The 13,245-nt window shown below is 53.6% G+C and overlaps 1 protein-coding gene across 5 annotated transcripts in view; it reads right to left on the bottom strand.

The window, feature by feature from the left end:
• The window catches only part of CAPN15 (calpain 15), a 56,769-nt gene extending 43,524 nt beyond the window's left edge, over window positions 1-13,245 (bottom strand). For 2 of the 5 annotated variants that reach the window (XM_077186857.1, XM_077186859.1), the window contains exons 1-4: window positions 13,098-13,245; window positions 7,530-7,911; window positions 7,274-7,440; window positions 4,632-4,672 (exon numbers count right to left, since the gene is read on the bottom strand). The gene's annotated coding sequence lies outside the window, so the exon portion shown is untranslated. Of the gene's footprint in view, window positions 1-4,631; window positions 4,673-7,273; window positions 7,444-7,529; window positions 7,912-13,097 lie in introns of all 5 variants that reach the window. The other 3 variants (XM_077186858.1, XM_077186861.1, XM_054643996.2) reach the window with 2 other exon arrangements.

Genomic DNA, 13,245 nt, shown 5'->3' with positions numbered 1-13,245 from the left:
GTGAACAGATTGAAGTGTCTTGAGAAGGGTGGATCTCACTCATGGAAATTAACAGTTAAGCACCTTAGCAAGATGCTGAGTTTGGATTTTGGTTTTCTGCCCCTCGCAGCTGCAATAATTACCAGGTTTGAACTGATGCTGGGTAACTGCTCCCAAAATATCACTTCCAAAATGAAACCAGGTTTGATCTCGCCAGCCCCAAGCTGAGTAAGATCTCAGCTGCTTATCCTGCTCTGTGCTACATGATGCAGACCCTCCCTCAAACTCTCCACCAGACCCTGGGCAGCAGGCATGTACAGAGTGTGCAGGACAGCAAAGCTGTCCCATGGAGCTCCCTCTGCTGCCAGGAGAGCCTGGATGCTTCCACATAACCTTATTCCTCCACACCAGTGAGCAGTGCTGACCCTTGGGCCCCAGCTCTCATGTCACAGCAGAGCAGGCAGGAAGGGTGGGGATCTACCCAACCCCCTTTCCTTCCCTCCAGTTTCAAAGTAAGTTTTGGCTCTGAAGAGAGAAAAAAAAAAAAAAGGGAACTAGCCCATGTGTTTCAATGCATCTAGGAAGTTGCAGGATCAACTTTTCCTAGCATCAGCCCCAAACTCTTCCCTTTGGCACGCAGCAGGAAGAAGAGACAGAGGTCCCTGGAGCTGCTGAGCCACTGAGGAAACCAGGGAGGCAGACTCACCCCAGCTGGTCCCACGTGCAGCAGCCCCTCTTTGTGATGGGATACCCCCACACTCCTTTTTCTAGTAATTTACTGATCCATGTGGCACGAGCCAGCTTTGCTCCTGCTTGAATTTTCCAGCCTCCCTTGGTTCTCAGCCTTGGAAACTCAGGGACAAGACTTTGCCACTTCATTAATTCCTCCTCTCCTCCAGCCTATAAATCAAGTCAATTCTGAGCTACTCCCTTGCTCCAAGGGAGATCCAGGAATGAAAATACCATCAGACATACTGAGCTCCAGACAGCTCTGGTCTGAGGTGAGGGCCAGCAGCTGGCCCAGGAGAAGGCTCACCATGTACCTGAGGGAAACAAATCCCTCAAAGCTGTGCCCAGAGGAAGCTGCAGGAGACTTTCTTCTAAGATTGAAGGTGAAGTACCAGCCCTTCTCCTCCCTCTGCTGTGTGAGCTCCTCTGCCTGGGGGCTGACTAAGATCCACAGAATGTCCTGAGTTGGAAGGGACCCATAAGGATCTTAAGTCCAACTCCTGGCCCTGCACCAGGACTCCTCAACAATCCCACCCCATGCCTGAGAGCATTGTCCAAACACTCCTGGAGCTCTGGCAGCCTGGGGGCCATGACCATTCCCAGGGGATCCAGATGTGCTGGGACCTGGTACCACCATCACCAGCAAAGGAGGAGCTCTCTGCCTTCAGTCTCATGTCAGCTGCTGCTGGCAGGGAGAAGCCAGGGCTCCTGAAGAGCTCTCACTGTCCAGTGCCCACACACAGCCCTGGAGGAGCAGCCTCCTCCCTAGGGACTGCAGGATGTGACTCACACCCTTAAACACCAAGGACAGCTGGAGGAGCTGGGGCTGCATGGGGACATTGAGCTGGAGGAGAGCACTTCAGGCATCCTGGAGGAATGGCCAAGCCTTGGCCTCCCACCAATGCTGCCTCCATGCACAGCAGATCTGCCCTGAAGGAGGCACATAGGAATGGTGTGCAGGGCTGGAAGGTGCATAACACGAGATGTGGCAGCCTAAGGAGTGCCAGAGCAGGTTGGGATAGCTAAGAATGCAGAGGGGAGTGTCTGATGGTGTTATGCTAGCCAAGGAAGGGAAAGGAGCTCAAGCATTTGTGTGATCTAGCCAGCCCCCAGCTCCAGGCAGAGTGGCAGGACTTGAGGATGTGCAAAACCAGGCACCAGCAGCAAAAAGAGAATGGCTGGAATTCACCAGGCTGAGATGACCCTGAGAAAGAAGTAACCCCAGGAGAGGAAGTGAAAAATCCTCTCTCTTTCCACAAGGCAGCAGGGGAAAACCAGACAAGCAACAAGACACCCAGCTCAGGCAGACACAGCACTGAAAGCCAAGCTGCAAACGCCGACCCAACTAGAGCTCCACGGCTCAAGTGCAGCAGGAGAGCTGGAACACTCTGTGCTGAGCAGGTGTCCTGCACACAGCTGGGGACAAGACAAAGTTTTGCTGTTCTTTCTCCCTGCCCTCATCTGCCAAGCCAGCCCAAGTGCTGCAGTCTTGGAAGGAAATGAAGGTGTCAGCAAGTTGCAATTCCTTGCAAAGCTTCTAACAGGGAGGGGTGGGAAGGCACCTCCAAGGACAGACTGAGGCAGGGGTACAGCTGGAGGGATGGGACAGTGGTTGGAACATTCAGCTGGGATGGGGAAGGCTTTTCCAGCCCTTGTGTTCCACACAGAGCTCCCCAAGGCTTTGTGACTCAGAAAGCTCTGCCTTATCTGCCAGGGCCAAGGAGTCTTGAGGTGTGCAAGGCACGAGGATGACAGGCAGTGTGCAAGCACTGCAGATGGGAGGACACAGAAAAGGGAGAGAAGGGTGAAACTCACCCACCCAAATGTTTGTTCTGGGGCAGAGGGCTGAGGGAAGAGAGTCAGATATTCTGGCCTTGCAGGAAACTGAGGGGACAGGAAGCTTTAAGTGAGCTGTTTTCCAGGTCTTGGTGAGAAATAAGAGCAGTACACCACTTGCAGAGATATCCCCAGCTGAAGTGAACTGTCTGGAAGCAGATTTCCAGATGGGCTATTAATGAGGTAACAAGATAATTGAACCTGGAGTCCCAGACCAGCACAGAACAGGATCTCACACTCCATGCTACAAAGTCCAGAACAGCAGCACAGGTCTCTGGCCACAGACACCAACATGCAAAGGTAAGCTTGAGGGTCTTTACCTTCTTTCAGCTGCTTTGACACTGGTTCTGGCCCAACTTTAGCCCAGAAGAAACTCATACACAGCAGCTGAATTGGGCTAAGCTGCATTTAATGCCTAGCACTGACTCTTTGTAAGTCTGCAGGCAGAGGAAGGTGTCTGAAGTGTGAAGTGAAAGATTGATAGGAAAAGCAGATGTACTGCAGAGCCAGCTTGGCCACACAGCAACTACCATCCAAGTCTGAACAAAGTTTCCGCTCCTCCCTTGCACTGGACACTGGAAAGCAGTGACAGATAATCCAGGGAGCTCCTGGAAATCTATCCCGGTCACTTTGAGAGAGAGAGGGGATTACATAGATCTGAAAGGGCAATCAGCATCTTAATCACAAACTGGAGGGAGAAAAAGAGGAGAAGCAGGAAGGATTTTTCAAAATAAGGGTTAACTTCAAACCTCATCTCCACTGACAACTGCAAAGCAGTTTCTGAACAGCGTGAAAATGGCAACAAGGGCACTGCTGCAGAAGGGTCTGAGTGCACACACGTTTAAGAAAACCCACACAACGAACTCCCTCCAAGCCCAGGGCTCCATTAAGTCAATTAACACTGCTCCATTGAAGTGCAGCGAGCCGCGTGTGTCCCGCAATTCGCGGCCAATTGTGGGGACTCCGGAGCTCAGCACAGCGTGGGTGGGCTGGCAGGGCCCTCCCAGCACCAGCAGCGAGGAAAAGCCACAGGGACACTCACAGGGGAAGGAACAAAACAACACAAGCCACAGCATCCAATCCCGGGAAGCTTTACCAGCAGATCTCATTTCCAGATCTTTTCCTCCCCGTGTTTATAATCCTTGCAGCAGAGTTCTGCCATCCTACTCAGCTCACAGGCTGCCCCAGCTACAAAAGATGTCAGGCTGAAAAATCACCTCGACAGACTGCCTGCTGAGACCAGTTGTATTATAAAAACAGGAAGCTCTTGCCTGCCTGCTCCCAATATGCTGTGGATTGAATGGGAAGGAGCAGACGCAGGGATGCTTTGCAAGAAGAGCACACACATGGGACTCTTGCCAGGAAAAATGCATCTTGAGTAACACATGTGCTCTTAGTTTCCTCTTTTTTCTGAAAGGTTTAACTACACTCTGAGCTACCCAGCAGCAATAAACCACTTTTTTCCCCTCTTTCTCACTTATAGCAGAGTGTTGCTTGGTAAACAGCAGATCTTCCTGTCTGAGGCTGTGCCAGCCTGTGCTGAACAGAACTGTTGTTATTGCACATTCACAGCTAGAGATAAACATGAATAAGAGCCACGAGTAAGAGCCAGGCACTGGTTCTTCAACACGCTGCTTTATCAGCTTCACCTTGATTCAAATGTTTCTGACATCTCTCCCTCCTGAAGGGGCAAGGTGGCACAAGTAGCAAGGACAAACATTAAAAAAGAAAAGACAGAAATGACAGCAGCACATAAAGTGCTCTTCTGTACTCGCTAACATTCACAAACTGTGCAGCTCACAGCTCCACCTGCACTTGCAACACTCAAAAGCACAACAAGGAAACAAATGGGCCCAGCCAACCCAAGCTGCCCAAATGGGAAAACAAAACAGCCTTCAGCACATTTCTCAGGACAAATCTCCAACCAGAGCCACAACTGCTGCAGGACAAAAAGGTTACAGAGAACCAGAGAAGGAAAAAAATCTGCAAGTCATCATCTCATCTGCAAGCTAACACTCTGCAATGACACAGGCACAGCAAACCAACCCAGGAAAAGTGGACACTGGAAGTTGAGGAGGGTTTCTAACCTTTCCAAGAGCAGACCTCTGGACCAGCTGCTCCAGAAGCACTGGGGAAAAAAGCACAACATGAGTTCCAATAATTAGTTCCTGGACAAGTTCATGACCTGCATGAGATGACTGCCCATCTTCAGCAGCATGGAACTGGACTTGATGACCCATGAAGTTCCTTCCCCCCCATCACTCAGCAATCCAAATTCATAGAGGCCCAGACACAGCACAGACACAAGGTCATTCCCAAAAGGACAGCAGGGATTGTATCTTCAGATCATGCTAAGTTGACAGATAAGCAGATGAAGGGCTGGCCACTGCAGAAGGGAGGGGAAGAGAATTGCAGCAAGAAACAGTCTCACAGCCAGTGAAAACTCAGGGCACAGACTTGGAAAGCAAAGCCTGAGAGGCAGGAGGTGGAGATGAGCACACTGTCCCCAGACAGTCCTGTCACAGCTTTAATTCTAACACAGATTACACAGACAGTAAATATATCATTTGCCCAAGACACATCCAGTTGCATCCCTCACTAGAGATAGCTCCAGTCCACACTGCAGTGCCCTGCCCAAGCCACACAGGCAGCAGCACCTGGCTGTCTCCTTCTGCCATTTTAATGCAATTTGGCCTTTCCTGGCTTTCATCAGGCACCACGTCCCAATTTCTAACCAACTGGCCTAGATTTAAGCCAACACATCTCTAGCTGTGCCTCAGGCAAGCACAGAGGTGGAAGAAGCCTGTCAGACAATGGTGCCATTTGGCATTTCCATCACAAACAACCAAGAGATAAAAGCACAATAATTGCTGAGAGCTGCACAAGAGGCCCCTGCCTTCCCCAGGAGCACAGGGAACTGGGAGAGAACAGGGAGGTGGGACAGACTCAGGGGGCAGAGAGGAAGTTCCTCATCTAGAATCAGAATCACACAATGGTTTGGGTTGGAGGGAACCTTAAAGCCCATCTCCCACCACCCCCTGCCACCTTCCACTATCCCGGGCTGCTTCAAGTTCCATCCTAGCCTTGAACACTTCCAGGAATGGAGCAGCCACAGCTTCCCTGAGCAACAGGGCAGCACAGCTCAGCACAATCATTTAATAATAAAGCACCACATTACTGCTCACCACCTCTTCACCTCCAGATGACACCTGAAAAACACACCAATCCTTCTGCACACTGACATGGCAGCCATACCATTGCTTCTGTTAGGAGATCATCCTGCATTGAAATTACAGGTGTGGAATAACACCTGGCACAAGGGAGTGATACAAACAAAACAGTGCCTGAGACCACCACAACCCTCCCCTCTCCTCACCAGAGTAGCTTTACTGGCTCACTGTCTCCATCACAAGTGGCTCCTCTTCAGCTACACCAGTACAGCTGCAATTGTAGGATGTGTTCAATTACACACACCTTAAGCAATATTTTCTGGGAACAGTCATTTGAACAAACACCATGGTCACATGAGGAAAAGGCTGTACTCTGAGAGGGCTGAAACACAATGCAGATGGCTTGAGTAATGGTGGAACAAAGCCAGCCAGCCACACGAGGTACCTCCAGCATGAGGAGGGAGCTGAGCTTTAACCAAGGGCTGCTGGCTGCATCCCGACCCAAAAGGGCAGATGGAGAGGAGATCATGTTACTGGAGCCACTCCCACATGCCTTGCAAGACACATCCACAGGCCTGAGCCTTGTGTGGTGCTGCAGACCCTCCAGCAGGCTTTGCTTGCTAAGACATGGCAAGGTCAGGCAACAGGAACAAGGGCAGGAGCTTTTGGAAGACATTCCAAGGCTGTCTCAAAACAGATCCAAGAGCAGGAACACCACCTCATCCTTTCAGCCATGAGAAGGAGCCACGGTGGAGATCTGACCAACACCTGCCTGGTGACAGTCACCACTCTAACAGCAGAGGGCTCATAGCCCAGCTTCACTGACCAAAGCCATGAGAGGTTCCTGCAGACCTTCTGCTGTGGCTGGGCATCAACAGCACATAAAGATTCCAGCTAGGCCATAAACAACCAGCCAGGCCAGATGGGTCACCACACAGCAAGCACCAGTGTCCATCTGATTAATCTAAAGCCCCAGCCTGGATGAGGCCACATCAACCTGGATCATCTGAATCCAAGGAAACACCATCACACACTGCAAATGTATCCTGATGGTCCAAGCTCAGACTGGCTTCCCAGCACCTCATCCTGCCTCCAGGCTCTGAGCAGCCCAGGCACACAAGGCACAACAGTAACCTCTCTGTCCCAGGGGGCTGGGAACTGCCACAGCTCTGTGGTTACTGCAGGCAAACCCATGCAGTTTCTGTATTTACTGTCCTGTCCTTGCACTGCCTCAAACACACCCTGGGACAGCCACGTGAGATTAAGATTGCGAGGTGCTGGAAGACCCCACAATTTCTCTTCCACTTTCACAGTTCCTTCTTCACCATGAGGAAACCAGAGGATATTGGTATCCCCACCCATTTAAGCACGTAGCCTTCACACAGCCAGCACAGAAACACTCAAAGGAGGAATTCAAACAAGGAAGAAAGACAAGAACGAGAGGCATGAGAAACACGAAGCAGGGTAACTGTGCTCACAAACCAGAGGAGAGAAGGTCTCCTTCCTTCCAGCCCCTCCCAGCCCAGCCCAGTGCCAGCTGAATCAGAAAAGCCTCTCACCCAACACGATTGCTGCTTGGCAGGTGCAGTGCCTGTCGCTGTAGGGTCAGCCTGGTGTCCTGCTGCTGGCACCCACTGAGTGGCCTGGCTGGAGGAGCATGCTAGAAGGTCCCTGCACCGAGCACTGGGAGCACACCGAGCCTGGAAGGAGCAGCTGCTGTCCCAAGCTGCTGGACAGAGTGAAAAACGGCACGTAAGAATAGATGACTGCTGAGACTCCAGGCCCATTAACATGGCACCAGCAGAGACAACCAACCTCACATTTTTGGTCCCTCAATCAGCATCCCCTTGAACTTCAGCTTGCAGAACTCCCCACGACATCCAGCTGGAGCTTGGTCCCCCCTGGAGACAGCTTTTGGGTCAGCTCAAATTCTTCACTCGTGCTCTCAGAACCTTTGGCTGTGACTTTACAGTTCCGTGCCCAGCACTGGCCTCCCTCCCTGCCGGTGGCTGCTGCTCAGCATCCTGGTGGGGGCTGTCATCAGAGCAGGGAACGGCACACCTCAGGAGCACAGCAGGATGGGGCACAGCAGGATCACATGGAGGAGGACTCTGGACAGCTCTCGACAATTAGCAACAGGGCAGGATCTCCCGAGGGGCCGGATGGGAACGCAGCGATGTCTGGCGGGGCACGCTGCCTGAATGTTCAAATACAGAAACAGATGTTAATTACTCTGCATAGCCAGGACATCATTACCAGCTACATCTCCTGGAGATTCTGAAGTACAAATTCCTCTGATTATGCCAAACATGCCCATCCCACCCCCAGAAGCCATGACGTTTGAGTAGTTACCTCAGCAAACCTCCCTCCTCTGAGATATTTCCCCTTCCTCCTTCATACTCTGTGCTCTCAAAACAACCTGTTTTAATGAAATTCCTGCTTTGGGGAAGTGCTGTCTCCTTTGGGACAGGCTTTTAGCAGATGGTGGCAACGAGAACCCTTGTCCCTAAGTGTCTGGCTCTCCAGCACACTCTCACTTCCTCTATTTTAGGTTGGGAAGGGAGGACAGAAATAAGGATTCAGCTGGCACCATGTGATCAGTGAGCCTCTTTAGCAGCATGGCAGAGCAAGGGACCCCATTCTGCCCCCTCACCTTGCTCACCATCCCCACAGCCACACCATCAGATGCAGTGTGATACCCCTGGGGTAGGTGATGGTGAATTCACAAAGAGCTTTTCTCTTCCAGCACTTTCCAGCACTGATAATTCCAGGCAGTGGGGAGAAGGTGCCCATGGTGAACACCTGGACAGGTGCTGCTAACAGAACCAGGGCAGCAGAGGGAGGGTGTACAGAATGGGCCAGGAACACCCCTCAGGACCAGTAATGAGTAAATAAAGGACTGATTCAGGAACCCTTCAGGCTCAGAAGGACCACCCTGATCCTTTTAGCCCAAGGGTCTGTGCAGCTACACAGGGAATTCCAGGCCCACAGCCCCTCCAAGGCACTCAGTGAGCTGCTCCTGCACTGAAAGGCAGTGAGACCAACACCAGCAGACAGAGCACCCCCCAAGTGCCACATCACATCAGTATCCTTGCACATTCCATGGGATAGGAAGGGAAAGCACTCAGCTCCCAGCAGCTCAGCACAGACCTGCTGGCCAGGGCTGGAATTCCAAGGACTTCCCGAGCTCTGCCTGCTGGCCAGAGTCTGCAGGAAGCAGATTGACAAGGGGCAAGCTGGAGAGCAAGACCTTGAGCACACCAGTGCTGCAGCCTCTGTGGATTGTGCATGGCCACAGCAGAGGACAGAGCTCAGCACACAAAGACCCTGGTGCTGTGCTCCCACTTCCACAGACCAGCACAAACACAGGGGATTTGCTGCCAGCAAAGCTGTCCATGAGTAACTTTCTCTGCAAACCTTTTTGTTACAGAAGCAGAAGGACACAAGTTGGGAAGCTGCCTGTGATATCCTCAGTAAACTGAAATCACCTGGGCTGGGACTGGGAACAAGATGCTGAAGGGGAAACTTTGGTGCCACTGGAAGCATCACATTAGAAATGGAGCTGGGCAGCATCACTGGAGGAGGACAACAGCTTTTTGTAAGCTCTTGGTCTTTATTCCACCAAATTGAGAATGCACTGATAACCCTGAGGTTATCAGGGCTGCTCACGCCAGGGCTGGGGCAGGACACCAGCTCAGTCCCCTGACACTGTGTCACTGCCACCATCCCTGGTGCTGAGCCTGCTCAGGCCCACAGCATTTCCTACAAAAGGGGCTGCACTGCAGGAACAGAAAAGCTCTTTCTTTTTATATGAACACTCATTAGAGTTTACACCGTTGGCAAAGTGTGGAGGCACGCATTTGTGGAGGAACAGAGATATGGTTCCAACACTGGTTTTAATGTGCAAGCCTAAAGACTCGGCTTCAGTTTTTAGAAATCAAACTTGATCATCTCAAGCTGGCAAAAATAGCCCCATGTTCCCTTGAGTTATTTTCTTTTCAAATAGGCAGGGTACAGCACAATAGGAAATATCAGCAGTTATGTATTCAACCTCCAGAAACCCAACGGGCCAATTCCAGCAACCCACGGCAGCTTTCCAATCCTCCCTGATCTATTTGCTGGAGTTATTCTGAAAAGCAGGCTGCCCCCGAGCCATTCAGCAAACTCCACGTCCTGCTAATTACATCAATATAAATGTATTATCTTGGCTGTCAAACACGGGCTGCCTGAACAGGACAAGGCTCTGCCATGGAAATGCAGGAAAACAATTGCTCTTTCTGCTGGTGACACATTTCTCTGGATCCTATTTCCTTGCCAGGGCTCCCCCTTCTCCCTTCTGCCCAGGCACCAGGGCACCAGCGTTCTTTTCTTCCAGAGCAAGAGGAAATGGCACACAAAAACCCTCCTCATCCTTTGAGCAACTGAACAGTAACAAATTTTGGGAACACCACTGGCATTTCCTCTCAGCCAACCTGAGAGCTGCCAGCACATGGGGAAGGGAGCTGTGAGGGCAAGAGTTAAATGTTTCTCATGAGCAGGCAGCAGCTCTTCTGCCTCCCTTGGCTTCCTCAGCTGCCATTGCTAAACGCAAGGCAAGTGTCAACACTCCAAACAGCAAATGTGACAGAAATTCGGAGCAGCCTGCTCCTCCCTGCCCAGCCTGGTGACTGTGGCCTGGAGAGCAGGGAACCTCTCAGGAAGGCTCCAACAGCAAGCAGTGAGGTTGAGGTGAACACAGGCAGATGCAGAGGAGCAGGGAGGCAGCTCGCTTCGCTCCAGAGTGGGATTATGACGGAAAATGAGGAGGAAGCCACTGACTCACCTGTCCCACCCGCATAAGCAGCTTTCCCACTGAAGGCTGCACTGAGTGCGACCTTGATCAGAGCCCCAAGTTCCAGCAAAACAGGGGCTCACAAGGTTCTCCCCAGCTCTGGGCACTGGGAGAGAGCCATGGTGGCAGGACACTGGGCTGACACACACTGTGCAAATCTGCCTCCTCTGACTGAAGGCAGCCACAGTCCCTCACTCCAGCTTCCCTCTGCTTCATAAAAATCCTCACTTGGAGAAATGCCACAGGGTCTGGTCCTCTGTTCACAGGAAGGGTCAGAACAAAGCCAGAAAAAAACAAGCCTGGATTCATATGAAGCGGGAAGATGGGAGGAAAACAGCATTTCTCCACCTAGGAGCAGATGATGTTCCCAGCAGTGGGGATCAACACGACCATGGGCACATAACACAGGCTGAGTCTCTCTCTGGATCTCACATGCAACCAGCACAAACCTGGAAAGCTCCCACAAAACCTCCAGGACAGAAGAGAGCAGCATGTTTTCCACAAGTTAAAGCCAACTGCTCTCAGCTGGCTGAGGGAACACCAGGGCCGTGGCCACTTCCCTCTGCAAAGCCAGCAGAATTCTGAGCAAAGATAAAGGGTGCCAGAGCAAAGATAAGGGGGGAGCAAGCAGGAGAGAGGGGCAATCAGTGCATCTGTGCTGAGGACATCCAGGCTCCTCTGTGGGGTCATCCAGCCCTAACGCCACCACGAGACAGCTCCGAGTCTGGGCACGCCGCCTGACCTTTTTTACGTGCAACTTTAGCACTTTTGGGTTGTTTTCCAAGATTTATTCCGATTCAGGAGACACCGTGCCTGGCCCACGCCTCCAGTTCCCTTATGCACCAAGTCATCAGGCTGGAGGAGGCTGCTCTCCCTCCTGCCAAAGCAATCGGGCTCAGCAAACCCAGCCAGTCACATCAGGCCTTCAAAGGGCTCTCCAGCCATTCAACCCCTCCTGGGAAGGGAGCAATGCTGGGTCTTGCCTTCTGCCTCCAACTCTTAAAGCCTTGGATACAAACAGAAGCTGATGCAACTCAAAATGAGTTAATATCCCCACACACATAACATCAGGGTAATTTGAATCATGCCTTGGACAGGTTATTCTCAGACAGCTCAGCCCTGCTGTGGTGCACTCAGGGGCACGAGCCAGACTGTTCAGCAGGATCTCAAAAAATGGCCAGACAAAAGCCACAAGCAGACTCTCAGAGTCACAGGCAGCCAGTCTGTCACTGCAGGTGTGCTCCAGTTTAGGGAAGAGCACAGCCCTGAAGCACAAGTCCCAGGTGACAACGTGCAAAGCATGGCAAGATCTCTGCATTCAGAGCCACAGTCTGGGATATGCACCCCTCACTTCCACCTTGGCTCCCTCCAAACACATCTCCCAGTCTCCATCAGCTCTTGACTCACCCACAGCAGTGCAGCACTGTCCTGCACCAGTGCCCCAGGCCACGTGCAGTGAGCAATTCCCACACAACCTTCTGTCTGACCATGGAACCCACCCAGCCACATCCCGGGCCTGCGGGCCTATGGAGAGCCAAGCTCCACTGAGATTCCCAGCTTGGAGGAAACAGTATGACATTTCAAACACAACGTTCACATTATCCCATCTCCTCTAACAGGCCCACGGATGATCACCCTCAACAGTTGTTTCCTGGTGCTTGGGGGGATGTACCCCAGGAGCAGGGAGAGGAGAGAACTCAGTAAATGGAGAGGCTGGCAAGTACAGAGCTTTTTCCATCCTCTAAGGCTCCTGCATCCAGGACCTAGAGGCTGAGATGCTTCAACTGCAAGCTGAGCTGACATGCAGCAAAATCCAGGGTTCTTGATGAGACACTGGGACCCAAGGATGTTCAAGACCCAAGGATAATAGCCAGTCAACTGATTCTAAAGGGCAAACTCGCAGAGGCATGAGAAACTCTGCATAAAGCCCTGCTCAGCCCCAGCACGGGTGTCTAAGCTGGAGGTGAGAGTGAAGAACAGCAGGACAGGCAGCCCGGGGCGCTGGGGGCTCTGCCGTGCTCCAGCCCGGAGCCGGCACTCGGCGGTGCCCCAGGCGGGGCTCCCCTGCCCGCGGCAGGACCGGGAGTCGCGATCCCGCCGCGCCGGGCGCGGGGCGAAGGCAGGGCAGGCACTGCAGCCTGAGGCGGGCAGTCACGGAGCCGCCCCGTCCCCCCCGGCTGCTGCACGACCCTCAAGCCCGTTAAAGCCCCTCCGACCGTGCGGCCGAGCCGGGGGCGAGCGGGGTCCCCCGCATCCCCCGGGTCTCTCCAAAGCCCCGGGCAAGGCGCCCCAGCCGCCGCACAGCCCCGAGCCGGGACCCGGCACCGCCCGCCCCCCCGGGCCCCCCGGCCTCCAGCCCCCGCGCGGGCCCACCGGCAACAGGTGGTGCGGGGCGGCCCGGGGGCGGCCGGGCCCAGCCGGCGCCTCCGGCCGGGAGAGCCCCGGGCGACCCCCGGCGCGGGCGGGAGCCGCGGCCCACGGGGCTGCGGCGGGAGGCCCCGGGCGGCCGGCCCGTCCCCGCTCCCTTCCCCCGCGCCCCCGTCGCCGCTCACCTGGGGGTGGAGGCGCCGCGCTGCCGCTCCGTCCCCCGGCCCCGCGCGTTCCCCCGGGCGGAGCAGCTCGCACCCGCTCCGGCCGCCCCGCCGGCCCTTCCTCCCGCCCGCCCGAGCCCCGCGCCCGCCCTACGCCGCCGCCGTGGCG

This window comes from Agelaius phoeniceus, chromosome 16, assembly GCF_051311805.1.
Source record: "Agelaius phoeniceus isolate bAgePho1 chromosome 16, bAgePho1.hap1, whole genome shotgun sequence".
NCBI lineage: Eukaryota > Metazoa > Chordata > Aves > Passeriformes > Icteridae > Agelaius > Agelaius phoeniceus.
This window is presented reverse-complemented; position numbering and strand designations above follow the sequence as displayed.